Genomic DNA, 15,977 nt, shown 5'->3' on the forward strand with positions numbered 1-15,977 from the left:
AATACTAACCAATAGAACAAAAAAGGGAGAGAATGATCCAACATGGGAAGCGGCATACACAGCAGACTCATAGAATGGCAGATGTCCTAAACAGCACTCTGGCCCCAGAATCAGCCCTTAGGGCATTTGGATCCAGCTGAAAAGCACAGGAGAGTATTTCAGTCATGGAAAGCCAAGACTCTGTCAAAAAAAAAAAAAAAAGGAACTAAATGAAAGATCTCTGCAAGTGAGATCCCAGTAGAAAGAACGGGCAATCAAAGAAGGAAGTACCTTTCACTGAAGGGAGGAGAGAACTTCCACTTTGACTATGACCTTGTCTAAATATGATAAGAGTCGGTGAACTCAAAAGGATTCCATAGCTATGGCAACTCATGACAAGAGCCTAGGGTGACTGCTGATGCCATAAACAAGTGTGTCAGTTTGTTAAGTCAACAAAAGAAGTCACTGTGCACTTACTCCTCATGTAGGATCGCTGTCCCTAATGTGCTGTACATTGTGATTTCATGCTATAACTAGTACTGAAACAGAATTTTTCACTTTGTGTTGCTATGTGGGTGCAAGCTGTGGAAATCTTTACATAATATATATATACTAAACTGAACTTCTGTATATAAAGAGAATTGAAAATGAATCTTGATGTGAATGGAAGGGGAGAGGGAGCAGGAAAGGGGTGGGTTGTGGGTGGAAGGGAAGTTATGGGGGGAAGCCACTGTAATCCATAAGCTGTACTTTGGAAATTTATATTCATTAAATAAAAGTTTAAAAAAACATAAAAAAATAAGATAAAAAAAATTGTACACAGAAGACCAATACTCTACTAAGTAAAAGATTTCAACAATTTGCACGTACACACACAAACACACAGACACAAACTATTGAAGAAGTAGTTTTACAGTTAACTCGCATAATTCAACTCATTGAGGACAGCAGACCTGCATGAGAGTTAGTGTACAGTTTCCTGTTGTTAATTTAACAATTAGCACTCTCATGTGATGATGTCAGTGACCTCCTGAAGCTGTTGACACGAGTTATGGCTGAATACCTTATAATTTTCTTAAATAACTAACAAGTGACACTGAAATCTTTCATCTCAAAAGTCACACCATTTTATTGTACCTCACCCTTTAGCAAACAACTCATGGGACTCTTCAACAAGAAATTCTCTAATTACTGACTTTAACTGGAACCATTTAAATGGAAAGGAAAGAGATATCATAGAGCATTTGCTATAAACCACAGCAAAAACTGAGATGCATGACAGATCCCTCCACACCACCTATTCCTGGAAGAGATTTATACTCCACTGAAGACACGGGATTGTAGGGGGAAAAAGTGTTTTTCTAGACAACTTGCTGACTCCTTGAGACAATGGAATGCACATGGGGAACTGTGACGTTAACTTGATCCTAACACCAAGGACGATGGTGAGAACGGGGGCAGCTCACACACATCACAGCCTCACAGAGACTTTCCCCCTGTCACTCAGCCACGCAACAGGCCCCATGCCATGGGTTAGGCTAACACTATCAACACATTCTCTTTCATTCCAAGAGCGCCATACTCCACAGTTGTAAATGTTTCTAGGAAGAAAGAGAACAAGAAATGCAGGGAGATGCACTGCTTCCAGGCTCCAGTCCCACAGAAGGTCATCCCCTCCAAGCCCATCCCAGAGACATCGCATGATGCACCCAGAGGCAAAGAACTTCTGGGACACAACGGGCTTGAATGACTCATCCAGGGTTGTTCAACTTCCCACCCCTGGGACGCTGACACATTTTCAGTGACCTCCACATCACAGGTCCAGGGCAAGTTCCCTGTGTCACCCACCAAAGTTCTCAGTGCTCTGCCCTAGGGGTGTCCACAGGGCCCCATGGCCACTATGCACATACTTTAAATATGATTATCCATTTTGCCTATGCTTTGTAAATGTACATAAAGAATGGATTTTAAGTTTTCTGTTTATGTTATTTATTTTAAACCAGGGTGATGACAGAGAGATAGGAGACAGGCAGAGACAGGGTGAGAGAGAATTCCCACAGTTAAGGGGTATGGAGTGAGAGGGGAGAGAGAGATCTATCTTAAACCCACTGGTTCACTCCCTAGATGGCAACAATGGCCAGGACTGTGCTAGGTTGAAATCGGGATCCAGGAGTTCATCCATGTCCCCGATGTGGGTCGCAGAGGCCCAAGCACTTGGGCCATCTTCCGCTGCTTTTCCCAGGCCATAAGCAGGGAGCTGGATTGGTAGTGGAGCAGCTGGGAGGACATAAACCAACCCCCATACGGGATGCTGGCATTGCAGGTGGTGGCTTTCCCTGCTGTGCCACAAAGCCAGCCCCAGCTTTGCACTATTTTTAAATATGAGATTCCCTTTTGCCTATACTTTAGAAATGTCAACAATGAAACTAAAATAAATTCAAAATTTAAATTATTTGTTTTAAAGGCAGAGTGACAAGAGTGAGAGAGATTTCTCTTCAGCTGGTTCACTCCCTAAAAGCTCACCTCAGGAAGAGCTGGGGCAGAGTGGTTCCAGGACCCAGGAACTGAATCCAGGTCTTCCACAAGGGTGTCAGGGACCCTGGTAGTTGCGCCATGACCTGCAGCCTCCCAGCAGTCACAGAAGCTGGAAGCTGGAATCAAAAGCAGAGTCAGGAATCAAATCCAGGCACTCTGATACAGGACGTGGGTGTCCCGAGTGGCAGTGCAACTACTGTCCCAAACACCAGCCCTGAGGAGATTTCACAATGCAGCAAGTGGTGTGCATATTCATGAATCCTGAGACCTTAGAGAATTAGTCATCCCCAAAGACAGCCAATCCTTATTCCTGATGGACACTCTCAGGTGTAAGAGAACTCTGTGCCAAAACGTGCAAGAACAGAGCAACAAGGAATGTTGTGCATGACACACCACACACCAACACTCACATGTCACCCATGGATACACCGATATCTGTGTCTTTTACTATGTCACTCTAAAATATCACTGTGGCACTACACTACTGTATCAACATCTTCCACACTATACTCCACCAACTTCTATATATCACTATCACAATATGTCAGTATAGGGCTATATTGGTCATATCTGTTTATCACCATATCTCTCACCATACATATGATTTCACTGTATATCACTCTGTCTCTGTGTATCACTGTCACTGTATATCACCATATCTGTCCTTATGTATCACTATATCACTACACATCACTACATCTGCCACTATGCATTACCATATCTACCCTATGTATTACTGTATCTGTCACTCTATATCACTATACACCTATATTTGTCACTGTACATCACCATATGTCACTGAATATTGCTTTGACACTGTATACCACTCTACCTGTCTCTGTATGTCACTATTATCTGTCACTGTATATTAACATATCACCAGATATGACTGTATCTCATGGTGTATCTCTGGGTCACTGGCATCACTTGACCACTGCTCCATCACTATGCACCTCTCAGAACACATCACAGTGCACTGCACAAGTGTATTATACAGACATTATAAAACATATCTCAGACACAGTGGATGCTGATCCACATACATGTGGACAACATTCCCCCAGGAGGACACAGGTGATGACATTTTCTAGTCAGGTCACAAAGAACCAAGAGACTCAAGAAAATACTCTTCATCCACACATGATTATTGCATCCTGCAAATTCCCCCTATATCTGCCTGAGTCAGCCCCACTCACAGGATCAGGCGTCTGAGTTGAACCTATCACCATGGAAGTCATTACTGAGAACCTCTGGGTCACCTCCAAAGCAAAGCCACTCTGAAGGAGTCTGCTTGCCGGGCCTTGTGACCAGGCTTTGCCCCAGGCCCCACCTGAGATAGAGGGTGAACCCAGCACACCCACTTGTGAGAGGCTGAACTGAATCCACCCCATGCCATGCTCTCCTTAGTGCCCACTCTGGCCAAGCTGGGTGATGAGCTGGGAGATGCAGGCAAGTATGAGTTAGGGGTGGAGAAAGAGGCCAGGGCCACCCCTCCTCTGACATAGAGCTTCCCCCACCGAGCCCTGGACTCTGCTAATTCCCAGAGGTCAACCCTGTACTGTTGACTCCCCAAGTCATCCTTGATCCCTTCACACCCCCCCAGCATCACCTGGCCTCCTCTCTATCACTCTCTCCACATTTCTAGCACACCGTGACAGCCCCAGTCTGAGCCACACCCAGGAACCACCACAACTACACATTGTCTCTTTTGTCCACCATCCTGCACAAGTGAGGAAATAAAGCACACAGGGGCTTTCCCTCGCTTGTCCAAAGTCCCACAGTCCAAGCCTGAAGATCAGTCACCAGAGGTTTCTCTTTGCCACCTTAGACTTATCTTCCAGTACCTGTGACATACATGGTCGTAATAATAATATCAACCTCAGAGAGAGTTTGAAATACTTAAATCCATTCGTGTTCCTTAAAAAAATACTTCTCAAAACACAGGACTGAATCAAAACCCATAGGAAAGGGGCTGGTGCTGTGGCGTAGCTGGTAAAATGCCACTGCCTGCAGTACCAGCATCCCATATGCATGCTGGTTCAAGTCCTGGCTGCTCCAATTCTGATCCAGCCCTCTGCTATAGCTTGAGAGAGCAGTGGAAGAAGACCCAAGTTGTTGAGCTTCTGCAACAATGTGGGAGACCCAGAAAAAGCACCAGGATCCTGGCTCATGGTCATTGCTTTGCATTGGTGTAGCTCCGGCCATGGCAGCCAACTGGGGAGTGAACCAGTGCCTGGAAGACTCTCCCTCTCCCTCTCCCTCTCCCTCTCCCTCTCCCTCTCCCTCTCTCTCTCTCCCTCTCTCTCCCTCTCTCTCCCTCTCTCTCCTTCTCTCTCCCTCTCTCAACCTTTCTCTCTCTAACTTTCTCTCACTCTCTCACCCTTTCTCTCTCTCCCCCCCCTCTCCTCTTTCCACCTCTCTCTGTCTCTCCTCCCTCCATGTAACTCTTTCAAACAAACAAATACATCTTTTAGAAAAACCAAAGGAAAACACACATGAGGTGTGTGCAGGGAGACAGAGTTGAGGAGAGAGGGAGACAGACCTCAGATGGCTGTCTTCAGCCCAGTGAGAGTGCACCAAATCTGCACTCAGTCATACAAACACTTGCCCACTGTCTGCTGGGATCAACTGCAACCTGTGAGTTCTGAAGCCCATCCTTGGGGAGTGGGACCCCTACAAATGTTTACTTCCTTAGGTGCTCTTCCCGAGCCCTAGGACACCTATTGGAATTCTCTATACAAGAGAGTTACTCTTCTATCGTAACTTAATAACTCTTTGTTACATTGTCCTAATCAAACTATTTTCTGGCTTCCTAGATGGCCCAAACTGAGTGATTATTTTCTCTTCATGCTCATTTCTATTTGTATTTCTTGTACAAAAGTTATTAATAGCTGATAGTACTTTGGCATAAAAAGTAAAGCCTCCACATGGTAGGGTCTGCATCACATATGGTTTGAGTCATGGCTGCTGCACTTCTGATCCAGTTTCCTGTGAATGGCCTGGGAAAAGCAGCAGAAGACAGCTCAGGTACTTGGGCCCCTGCACCCCCATGGCAGACCAGGATGAAGCTCCTGGCTCTGAACTTCAGCCTGGCCAAACCCCAGCCATTGCAGCCATCTAGGAGTGAACTGGAGGATGGAAAGTCTCTTTCCTTCTCTCTCTGTATCTCTGCCTTTCAAATAATTAACATCTGTAAGAAAAGTGTTACTAATATCCACTCTGAAGTAATTCAGGAAATGAATTACCACTTGCTTTACCAAAACGATTTAGAATCATGGTTCCACAAAGTTGGGTAATCAGCAGGCTTACTCAGCAATTACGATGTACCAGGTCTAAAATGAGGGTGAACATGTCCAGCTATCATTTCTCTTTTATGGCTCACCTCAATCCTATGGCTGATCAATGATTAGCAAGAATAAGGTTTTTGTTGGCTCAATTGATCCATTATTTAAATGGGAAACAATTCACATGCAACAGTAACATAGTTGAAGCTCCTGTTATCCCCCCAACCAGCTGACTCCTTTCTTGTTGCCAGCCATCATTTATACACAGTAAGGGCTGCTCCATGTCTGTCCAGTCACAGCTCCTTCCCCTGGATGACTACATATGAACTGTACACTCTCCTGCGACACATCAGGGCTAACTGCAGAGAGAAAAAACTGAGATGCATCCATGGGGAAGGGGAGCCTGCAGGGATCAGCCCAATGCATTCAAAGGGGCAAGGAATGACACTGGGACAGGCTCATGCTCAATATCAACTTCTGTGCTGCTTGAGGAGTGTCAGGATTGATCATTTCTATTCTCCATTAAGCACAGTCATCACTAACTCCAGAGATTACAAACCAGTCACGATAGGGAACATGGACATGACTGAAATGTGGACACACTTGGCCCTCCCCTGGGGTTCTCTCCATGGCTGGCAAACTCAGCTGTGCACAGAGAACACAGAGGCCAAAGAACCACGGACCCACCAGGCTGACAGGCCAGCCTGTCATGGAGATAAAGGGAGGGTCTTCCTGACCGGGGCTGCAGTCAACCTGAAACTGATGGGGAATAGGAATGTTATACCCATCTGTTTTGTTCCTCTCCCTTCACTGACAAAGCTGTCCTTTCTCTCTGCAGTAGCGAAGGGAAAACCTTGGAAATTACTCTATTTCTGCTCAAACAAATTAGAAACAATGGCATTCTCCAAGGAAGAGGAGGAAAGTCTCCAGCGATCTTTTCTCAAACAATCTCACCTCACAGGTATTCTTGTCAGTGGATCTGGACCACGGCACGAGGGTAAACACCACTGAGAAGAACATGGAAGAGCAGCACTTGCATAGGTCAGGAGAACTGTGCACATCAGAGAGCTGCAGGGGACAAATAGTCTGCAGATGAATCAGCACAAGATGTGAGATCCCTCTGACTGTACATACACAGGCCACGCCCCAGAGGAAGAAAGACTGCTGAACTGAGCCCCCACGAAACCAAGCAATTGACTTCCAGGTGACCTCTGAGGGGACAAGGTCTCAGTGGACACAGCTCCATGAAAATGAGTTGAAAACTGCACAAAGGTGCACCACTGTAGGACATGAGCCAAAACACCAAGATCAGTTAGATGTGCGCTATGTGGTTTGCTTCACAGAGCAACGGAGAAGGAAAATGAGCATCCTCCTGAGAGCTTTTAGTCTCCCACACTGTCCAGAATACCACGGAGCAGTACACAACAAAACATAGAGATGACTAGGACAGTCTGATCAGCTCTCAAAGAAAAAGACCACCGATTGGCTCTGAACCTGTCCTCATAGAGGAATGACTAGGGACAGCATCTCCTCTAACCATTTCCAAAGAAGGAAAGGCAAATGCTCTGGAAATTAATGGGAAGAAAATGTTCCGAGCAGACAAAGAATTACATGAAAAACACAAGCTGGAAATGTCAGGCCTGAACGTACAACATTCATATCAAAATGCAATGGATGGAATCAGGACCAGAGTGTAGAAAATGAGGAAGGATCAGATTACATGCCAATCAACAGAAAGGTACAAGTTGAAGAACAAAGAGAAGGGAAGAAGCTGGAAGCTAAATGAATGGAGCCTCAGAGATGTGTGAACCAGAGCAAGAGTCCTAATGTTTGGGAGCCTGAAATGGGGGGGGGGAGAAATGGTAGGGGGGGACAGTGAACAACAAAATCCATAAAGAATCCAATGGCCAGGAAGATCACCCTTTTAGGAATACAATCCAAGTAGCTCAGAAGCATTACAGGGACATGTGAGCAATGCACAAAAAGGGAGAAAACTTGAAATCAGAGCCAATGACATGCTCCCAATGAGGGAATACCCACATGAGAGGGTTTGACTTCTCATCAGAAAACACAAAGTCCACAGGATACTAGAACCCTGTCCTCCAAGTGCGGAAAGAAAAGACCTCCCCAGGAATCTCCAGGGAACCAAGACACCCTGAAGGATCTCAGCCCCCTATGCAGAAAAAGGAGGGGTGATGGACAAGAAGGAATACTAAGAGCAGTCATCAGAAGACCACTTGCTATCAAAACAGCACCAAGTGGATGGAATTCTTCAGGCTAAAGTGAAATCCTGCCCACAGGAAGTCTGGTACATCAGGAGTAATGAAGAGCAGGAGAAACGTTAAGGATTTAAATCACTGCTGGCTGTGTTTTCGCCCTTAAATTCTCTAAATGACATCTGCAGAACCCAAAACAGAAAGCACAGACTCAGAGGGTGAGGCTCTGTTTGTACAAAGGTCACACCAAGGGGAACAGTCACAACAGAGCAGAGGGTCAAAGAATCGTGCGGCCTTAAGGTTTCATTACTCTGCCGAACAGGAAGAAAAGGGACTCTAATCAGATGGGAAAAGCAACAGGACCCACAGTGCTATGCCCAGAACAACTGAAACATGAAGACACGCTCTAGAAAAGCTGGATGTGGGCCGGCATCATGGTGCAATGTGCGATCCCACACCCTGAGGCACTTGCAGCTCCCTGCTAATGTGCCTGAGAAAGCAGCAGAGGATGGCCCAAGTCCCTGCACCCCTGTACATGTGAGAGACATGGAGGAAGCTCCTGGCTTTCTGCTGACCTGCCCTGACTGTGGTGGCAACATGGGGAGAGAACTGGCAGATGGAGGATCATTCTCTAATTCTGTCATTCAAATAAATTAAAAAAAAATTTTTTTTAAATAAGAGGATGAAGTTGGGTCACCTCAGGATCTAGATCTGGGAATGGAGCAGCAACAGATTGATAAACAGGTCTTTGTGGAAATCCAACTTGGCGTTTCCCCAGAGAACTCGCAGGAATGGAATCTCAGTTATATGGTCAGCATGTCTCTCCCAGCCTACCTGGCCCAAAACTATGCTGCCAGCACCTCAGGCTCTGAGGGGCACATGCATTTCTGCCCTGAGGGCTCTCTCCTCAGTGTTTCCAGGACAAGGGAAGGAGGACCCCACTGGGTGACACCAATGCGGCCATAGCCTACAGGACCTGCTTGCCAAGAGACCGCTCCTAGCACTCACCCACCTGAGGGTCAGGGATCGGGCAATGGGTCCTGCCCAGTGTCCTGAGGGCTCTAGGCCCTGGAAAAGCACTGAGGGGGCCACTGCACTACCAACAGCTCATGATGCTCAATACAGACACCCTCTGCCCTCAGTAGGAGCCTGGAGGGACACAAGAGTCCAGAGGGGATCGGCAGCCTTTGCTGGGGCCACTTCCTCCCATGTCATCTGCACAATGTGCCACTCCTAAGGCCATCTTGGCAAACTCCACCCCTAGCCTGGGTCCTGGACACACCCATCTCCAGGCCCTGCTCTCTATGATGCGCACCCCTAGCAGCAGGTTCTGTGACACGTGCCCATTCTGTGACCACTAAGGTTCTGCAGATGTGGCATTTTGGCCTTAGCCCTTCGGAGCGATAGCAGCCAAAAGTGCTTTGGGAAGTCTTCATAGTATAGAGACTCACCAGCTTCTTTTCAAAAACTTTGGGGAGCAAATTTTGCCCCCCTCACCTGCCCCAGCAATGGGGGCTGACCACCGACTTAAGGGGCCCCCAGGCCCAGGTCGGGGTCACACTCCCACCTCTGGCCCTGGACCAGTTGGTCCACGGGCAAAATACCATAGGTCTTACAGACCAAAAGTCAGACAACCCAGTCTGATGATAAGAAAACTCAGGGCCATCGTGGCACTGCTGACCACTCTCTGCGGGCTTCAGACTCGACAACGCGTGTGCTCCAACAGAGTGAACATCGGTAAGGCCAGGATGCCACCACCCCCTAGGCTAGGTAACCTGATCATCATGGAAATCTGAAAGCCTTGTAGGGGAGGTGTGGTAGAAGTGCGGGGAGCACGTGTGTGTGCAGTGCTGTGGTGCAGTGGGCTCAGCCACTGCCTGCAACACCAGCATCCCAAAGGAGTGCTGGGTTGAGTCCCAGCTGCTGCACTTCCAACCCAGCTGCCTGCTAATGTACCTGGGAAGGCAGTAGAACATGGCTCAAGTACGTGGCCATTTTGGAAGGCACTGGTGAAGTGCCAGGCCCCTGTCTGGCCAGCTACCTTGCCAGTTGTGGTGGCCATTTCAGGGTCAAGTCAGAAGATGGAAGCTCTCTTTTGGTTTTCTCATTCCCCAACTCAACCTTTACACATAATACATTTGTAACAGAAAGCAAAAGCACTTTGGGAGGTGATGCTGAGGTCACCCAGGTGCACAGCAGTTCACATCCTTCCTGCCTTTTCCTTTCTAGGACCTGTACTGAGCACGCCTGATCCTACCAGACGAACCGGCAATGGAAGGCGGAGGAAGCAAACCTGCAAAGTACATCATCCAATTATCCAGGATATGGACACTTTACCCCCTGATACTCCTCCACAGGAGGAAGCCATGGACATCTCTCCCCCTATACTCCCCAATGGGGGGTATCAAGGGACACATCACCCCCATATGTTCCCTGAAAGGAGAGAGCTATAAACAACTCATCCCTCTCTGCTCCCCTACAGGAAGAAGCCATGGACACTACTCCTCCATACACTCCACCTCGGGAGGAGGAGCCCATGGACACCACGCCCCCATATGAGCCACCAGAACTGATGGACACCACACCGCCATATGAGCCACCAGAACTGATGGACACCACACCGCCATATGAGCCACCAGAACTGATGGACACCACACCGCCATATGAGCCACCAGAACTGATGGACACCACGCCCCCATAAGAAACATCTTGGGCGGGTCCACACCTCCCCATGTTCCACCACGGGAAGAGCCCAGGGATATCACACTCCCAACATTCCACCATGGGAGGAGCCTATTGACCCACACCCTCCTGTGCTCCCCCATGGGAGGAGTCCCTGGACACCACAACCTCCTAAGCTCCACCAAAGGAGGAACCAATGGATACCACAGTGCCATAGGCTCCTCCTCCAGTGTAGTGCCTGGACACCACACCCTCCTACGCTCCACCAAGGGAGGAACCAATGGATACCACAATCCCATAGGCTCCTCCTCCAGAGGAGCCCATGGACACAACACCAACCTACACTCCCCCTCCAGAGGAGGCCATGGACCCTTCACCCCCTAGTTTCCAGCATAGTCCATGGAAAGGTCAACCACGTCTCCTGCCCTCTGTTTTCCTCCTGCTGGTCCCAGGGGCAGTTTTATGCCTGGCCTTCCCATCTTTCCTTGCATCTTCATACCCAGTTTCCCAGCACCTATGGATATAGACCCTCCCGCGTGACCCTTCCTCCCTCCCCTCCAGGACATGGCACAACTCTGCTCCCAGGCAGCTCCTTTCATGGCCTCCAGCTGGCTCCTCACCACACAAGATTCTTATTTAATATTAAACACCATACTCGTTCTGTTTTTTGTGTCTATGCTCTGTAGATCCAGTGTGAGAAATGCTGGCTTGTGTGAGTGCTGACAGGAGGTCAGATCCTATGGGAAAATGTTCCTGTGGTGCAAGAAACAGGGGCTGGAGGGTTGGGGGCTAGGGAGTAGAAGGAGCCAAAGGCCATAATGACTCCTCCTGAGCAGAAAAGCTGTGGCTGATGGGCTGGCACCTGTGCCGGCATAGTGGGTGAAGCTGCGGCCTGCAGTGCTGGCATCCCATATGGGTACTGGTTCAAATCCTGGGAGCTCTACTTCTGATCCACCTCTCTGCTATGGCCTGGGAAAACAGTAGAAGATGGCCCAAGTCCTTGGGCCCCTCTACACACATGGGACACCTGGAAGAAGCCTCTGGCTTCTGGCATTGGATCAGTAGAGCTCCAGCCTTAGGAGCCAACTGGAGAGTGAACCAGTGGATGGAAGAACTCTCTTTCCCTGCCTCTCCTTCTCTCTCTCTGTAACTCAGACTTTTCAATATATGAATAAATCTCTAAACGAAGGAAAAAAAAAAGCTATGGCTGAACTTAAGGGATGGGGCCCAGGATCAATGAACCCAGGAAGGGAGGAGACAGGAAGGGTCATCCTGGCTATGGCAGCCACCACTTCTCACCTCCTCTCTGAGCTGCAATTGGCTGGATCTCCCCTCACACACACCAGCAGTCTACACTCTACACATTCACACCTGGTCCCTTAGGGAAATCTACACTCACAGCTCAGCCAGAAAGCACACATCTGGCATCGAAGCTCACAGGCCACGAAGAACAGAGGAAGAAAACTCATCGCCCCACAATAACCAAGGACAACCGTAACTCTAGGATGTCACTGATTCCCGGGTGATCTGATTGTCAACATGCGGAGATGTCCTCCTTGTTGCTCTTCCATTCAGATTAGGAAAGGGGAAGCAAAGAGACTATTTGCAGGGGAAACAAGCTAAGTTAGAGTCCCATTTTCCAAAAAAGGATTAATTGATTTATATCTTTTAACCCACAAGTACAAAGCATATCAATAGTCACTCCCAGCCATGCCACAAGACAAAAGCTGAACACCTGAATTCACCAACTCATCTTGTACCCTACAGAAAAGTGAGGTCACTTGCAAAACACACCTTCAGAAATTGCCTTGACTGTCAGATACAGAGAATCCCAGCTTAACTGAGCACAGACCTCTGCTGGGACTCAAATGTAGGTAGGGAACACAGACTGTAATAGGTCAACTGCTGGGGGCACAATGTGCACATGCTAGAGAGGATAAAACTCCAGGGAGGGGGCAATCTTTTCTAAAAGAAGAGCTAACAAAGTTTTAAAAAACTTATTTTCATTTTATTTGTTAGGAGAGCTGCAGAAAGAGATGGAAACAGCCATACTCAGATCTTCCTTCCTATGGCCCACTTCCCACATGCCTGGAATGCTGTCGTCTTCCTTCTTGCTCTCTCTCACACAAATCAAACCCCAAACCATGCTGCATAACCTGGAAATCTCTAGGAAATACCAAGTCCCACATACATGCCAGTGCAGGTGCATCCCATCAATCTGTGGCCTGGACTTCTCAAGACATCAATCTCATCATAATCAAGTCAGGTCTAAGGAGATAGGCATTGCAGTACAATAGATTTGCCATCTGCTTGGGAAGCCCCCATTCCATATTGGATTTCCTGAGATAGAGTCCCACCATTGCTTCTGATCCAGTTTCCTGCACATGTGCACCCTGGGAGGCCAAGGTGATGACCTCAGTGCTTGGGTTCCTGTCATTCATGTGGGAGCACAGGATGGAGTTTCTGGCTTCAGTCAGGCCCAGCCCCACCTTTGTATTTGGGAAGTGAATTAGCAGATAGAAGGTCTTGAGATCTCATTCTCTCTCTCTCTCTCACTCTGTGTGTGTCAGTGTGCATGTGAGTGGGTGTGTCTAACTTTCAAAGTAGTAAATGGATTCTATAAGAAAAACATGAAGAGTCTGAGACTAAATTCTGGATGTAGTGTTGGTACAGAAAACAGACATGTGGGTACAGCTAAGGAATTTGAATAAACTGTGGCCTTTAGTGAATAATAAAGTATCAGTGCAGGTTCACTGATGGCAATAAACACACCACACTAAGGAAAGATGTCCATACGAGCTACTTCCAGCAGTTCCTTTATGAAGGGACTTCAAAAGGTCATGGAAAATGCACATTATGAGTAAACTGACACATGGACTTAAATTCTTTCTGCAACAAGGTAAATTCAGCTTTTCTCTCATTTCCTCCCCAAAGAGTCTGAAGTTATCTCTCCTGGTTTCACATTGTGATCTTTTCCTTGCCACTGGGATGCCCATTCACCAAACCACCTTCAGGGCAAATATCTATCAAGACCAAGGCTGGACCTCTCAGGAGCCACTCCCTGAATTCCTTATCACTGCACATGCATCCCACTCACAGGAATTACTACTGTGCTCAGAGGATTCAACCTTCTCTCTCATACTCCCTATTTTCCAGTCCCTGGAATAAAGACCTAAGGACTGAATGCTTTAACCCTCGGACAACCACACTGAATGATCCTGGGTACAGACATAGGGACATGTCAAAAACAAAGCACCACCCAGAAAAGCAAGGGCCTGGCTTCACCAGCAAGACACAAGGAGGTCTTAGCTCAGCCCTTAGCACTCGATTCTGTCCATCGTCCTGAACAGTTTCACACCTCTGCACATTTGTCCAAACTCATCTCTACCAGGGGACAAACACTGCTCCCCAGAGCACACAGGAAACAACCTGACAGCAGACAACAAGGGCCACACCACAAGGAAACTGTCATCCCAGAGCAGCTCCTTTGTGTCGAGGCTTTGCCAGCAATACCAACTTCAGTTCCTCCTCCCTCCCACCTCACTGACAGGAGGATGCAGTTACAAGTTCAGCTGACAGATAAGAGTATGGATTCCAGACCCCCACCATGAGATAGGTACTTGGTGGCTCTGGGCCTCAGTGTCCCACACGTCAACTGGGGCTACTAACAGTCTCTGCAGTACAAACAACTGCTGCCTGAGCTCTGCTGCTCCCATTGCTATTCCCATCCCATCCCTATTTGAAAGAGGAAGGAAGGAGAGGTCCTAAGATCCTGGCTCATGGCTTCAGATCGGCCCAGCTCTCACCAGTGTGACCATTTGGGAAGGGAACCAATAGATGGAGCATCTCCAGTGAATGGAGTATCTCAGGATCACCCCCCACCCCTTAATATTACTGTGCCTCTCAGACAAATAAATAAAATCTTTAGACAGAGATCAAGATGCATCTCTTTTGCAGGTTCACCCTGCAAATATCCACAGCAGCCCAGTTGTAGCCAAGCCACAGTCAGCAGACATGAAGGCACTCTGGGTCTCTTACCTGAATCACAGTCAACCAACAGCACCCAGTACCACCTGCTGCCTCCCAGGGTACACATCAGAAGAAAATTAATCAGAAGTGGGACAGGAACTCAACCCCAGGCACTCTGACAAGGGATGTGCATGTCCCAAGCAGCATCGGGTGCTGTGCTGAAAACCTGCCTCTTCCAATATCTGTGAAGGTGACCCATTTTTCTTCAGTAAAGAAGTGGAAGAACTGAGCTGGCACTGTGGCATAGTGAGGAAAGCTGCCACATGTGGTGCTGGCATCCCCTACGGGCACTGGTTCAACATCTGGCTGTTCTATTTCCAATGCAGCTCCCTGCTATTGCACCTGGGAAGGCAGCAGATGACAGTTCTGGTACTCGGGACCCTGCACCCACATGGGAGACATGGAAGAAGCTCCTGGCTTCAGAAAGGCACAATTCCAGCCATTGTGGCCATTTCAGGAGTGAACCAGTGGATGGGAGACTGGATTCTCTCTCTCATTCTCTAACTCTACCTTTTAAATAAAGAAATAAATATATCTATCTATCTATCTATCTATCTTTTAAAAAATACAAACTGGAAGACTCCATGGACATGGCCAAATTGCCAAGATCCTTAGTTATTGAGGAAAGTACTAAGAGTTTGTTTTATTACAAAAATGTCTGGAACTTAAACTACCTTCTATTGACAAAGTATATATTTTAGGCGTATCTTTAAATCCCACTGTCCTTGAATTCTAAATTTCCTCATATCACCAGCAGTGGAATTGCTAGGGGACATAACTACTCTATTATTCAGGGGACGATACTACACACATTTATCCACCTGTCTTTGTGCTACTTAGAACTATTCTTGCTGTGTTAATGGTTGTCAATACAAATGTCTCTCCTTCCTCCAGCTACCTTCTTAGTATGCCATTTCCTACATGGATCTTCTTTTTCTAGCACCGTATTACTGAGCTGATGTATTTCATACAGCAACACACACACACACACACACACACACACACACACATGCATGTAAAGCTGGTGAAATCCTGATGAGGCTGAAGGATTTTTAGGGTCAATTTCTACAGAATCACCTGTGTGTTTCTGAAAACAAAGGAGCTGCCAAAGAGAGCAGAACACTCACCAACTCATCTAGCCTATAGAGCTGTCCAAAGTGTGGGGAGCAATCCGGACTAGACTAAGTTACTCGAATTAGGACTTATTCTATGCATCTGCTCTCCCACAATATGGCGCTGGGAGAGAAGTAAA

General features: G+C 47.5%; 1 long non-coding RNA gene across 5 annotated transcripts in view; it reads right to left on the bottom strand.

Annotated features, from left to right (window-relative positions):
• The window catches only part of LOC149119885 (uncharacterized), an 87,017-nt gene that overhangs the window by 37,144 nt on the left and 33,896 nt on the right, over window positions 1–15,977 (bottom strand). For all 5 annotated transcript variants that reach the window (XR_016227032.1, XR_016227029.1, XR_016227030.1 and 2 more), the window contains one exon: window positions 2,503–2,630. This is a non-coding gene — a long non-coding RNA (uncharacterized LOC149119885). The remainder of the gene's footprint in view (window positions 1–2,502; window positions 2,631–15,977) is intronic.

This window comes from Oryctolagus cuniculus, chromosome 21, assembly GCF_051225735.1.
Source record: "Oryctolagus cuniculus isolate XC-2025 breed Fujian yellow rabbit chromosome 21, ASM5122573v1, whole genome shotgun sequence".
Classification (NCBI taxonomy): domain Eukaryota; kingdom Metazoa; phylum Chordata; class Mammalia; order Lagomorpha; family Leporidae; genus Oryctolagus; species Oryctolagus cuniculus.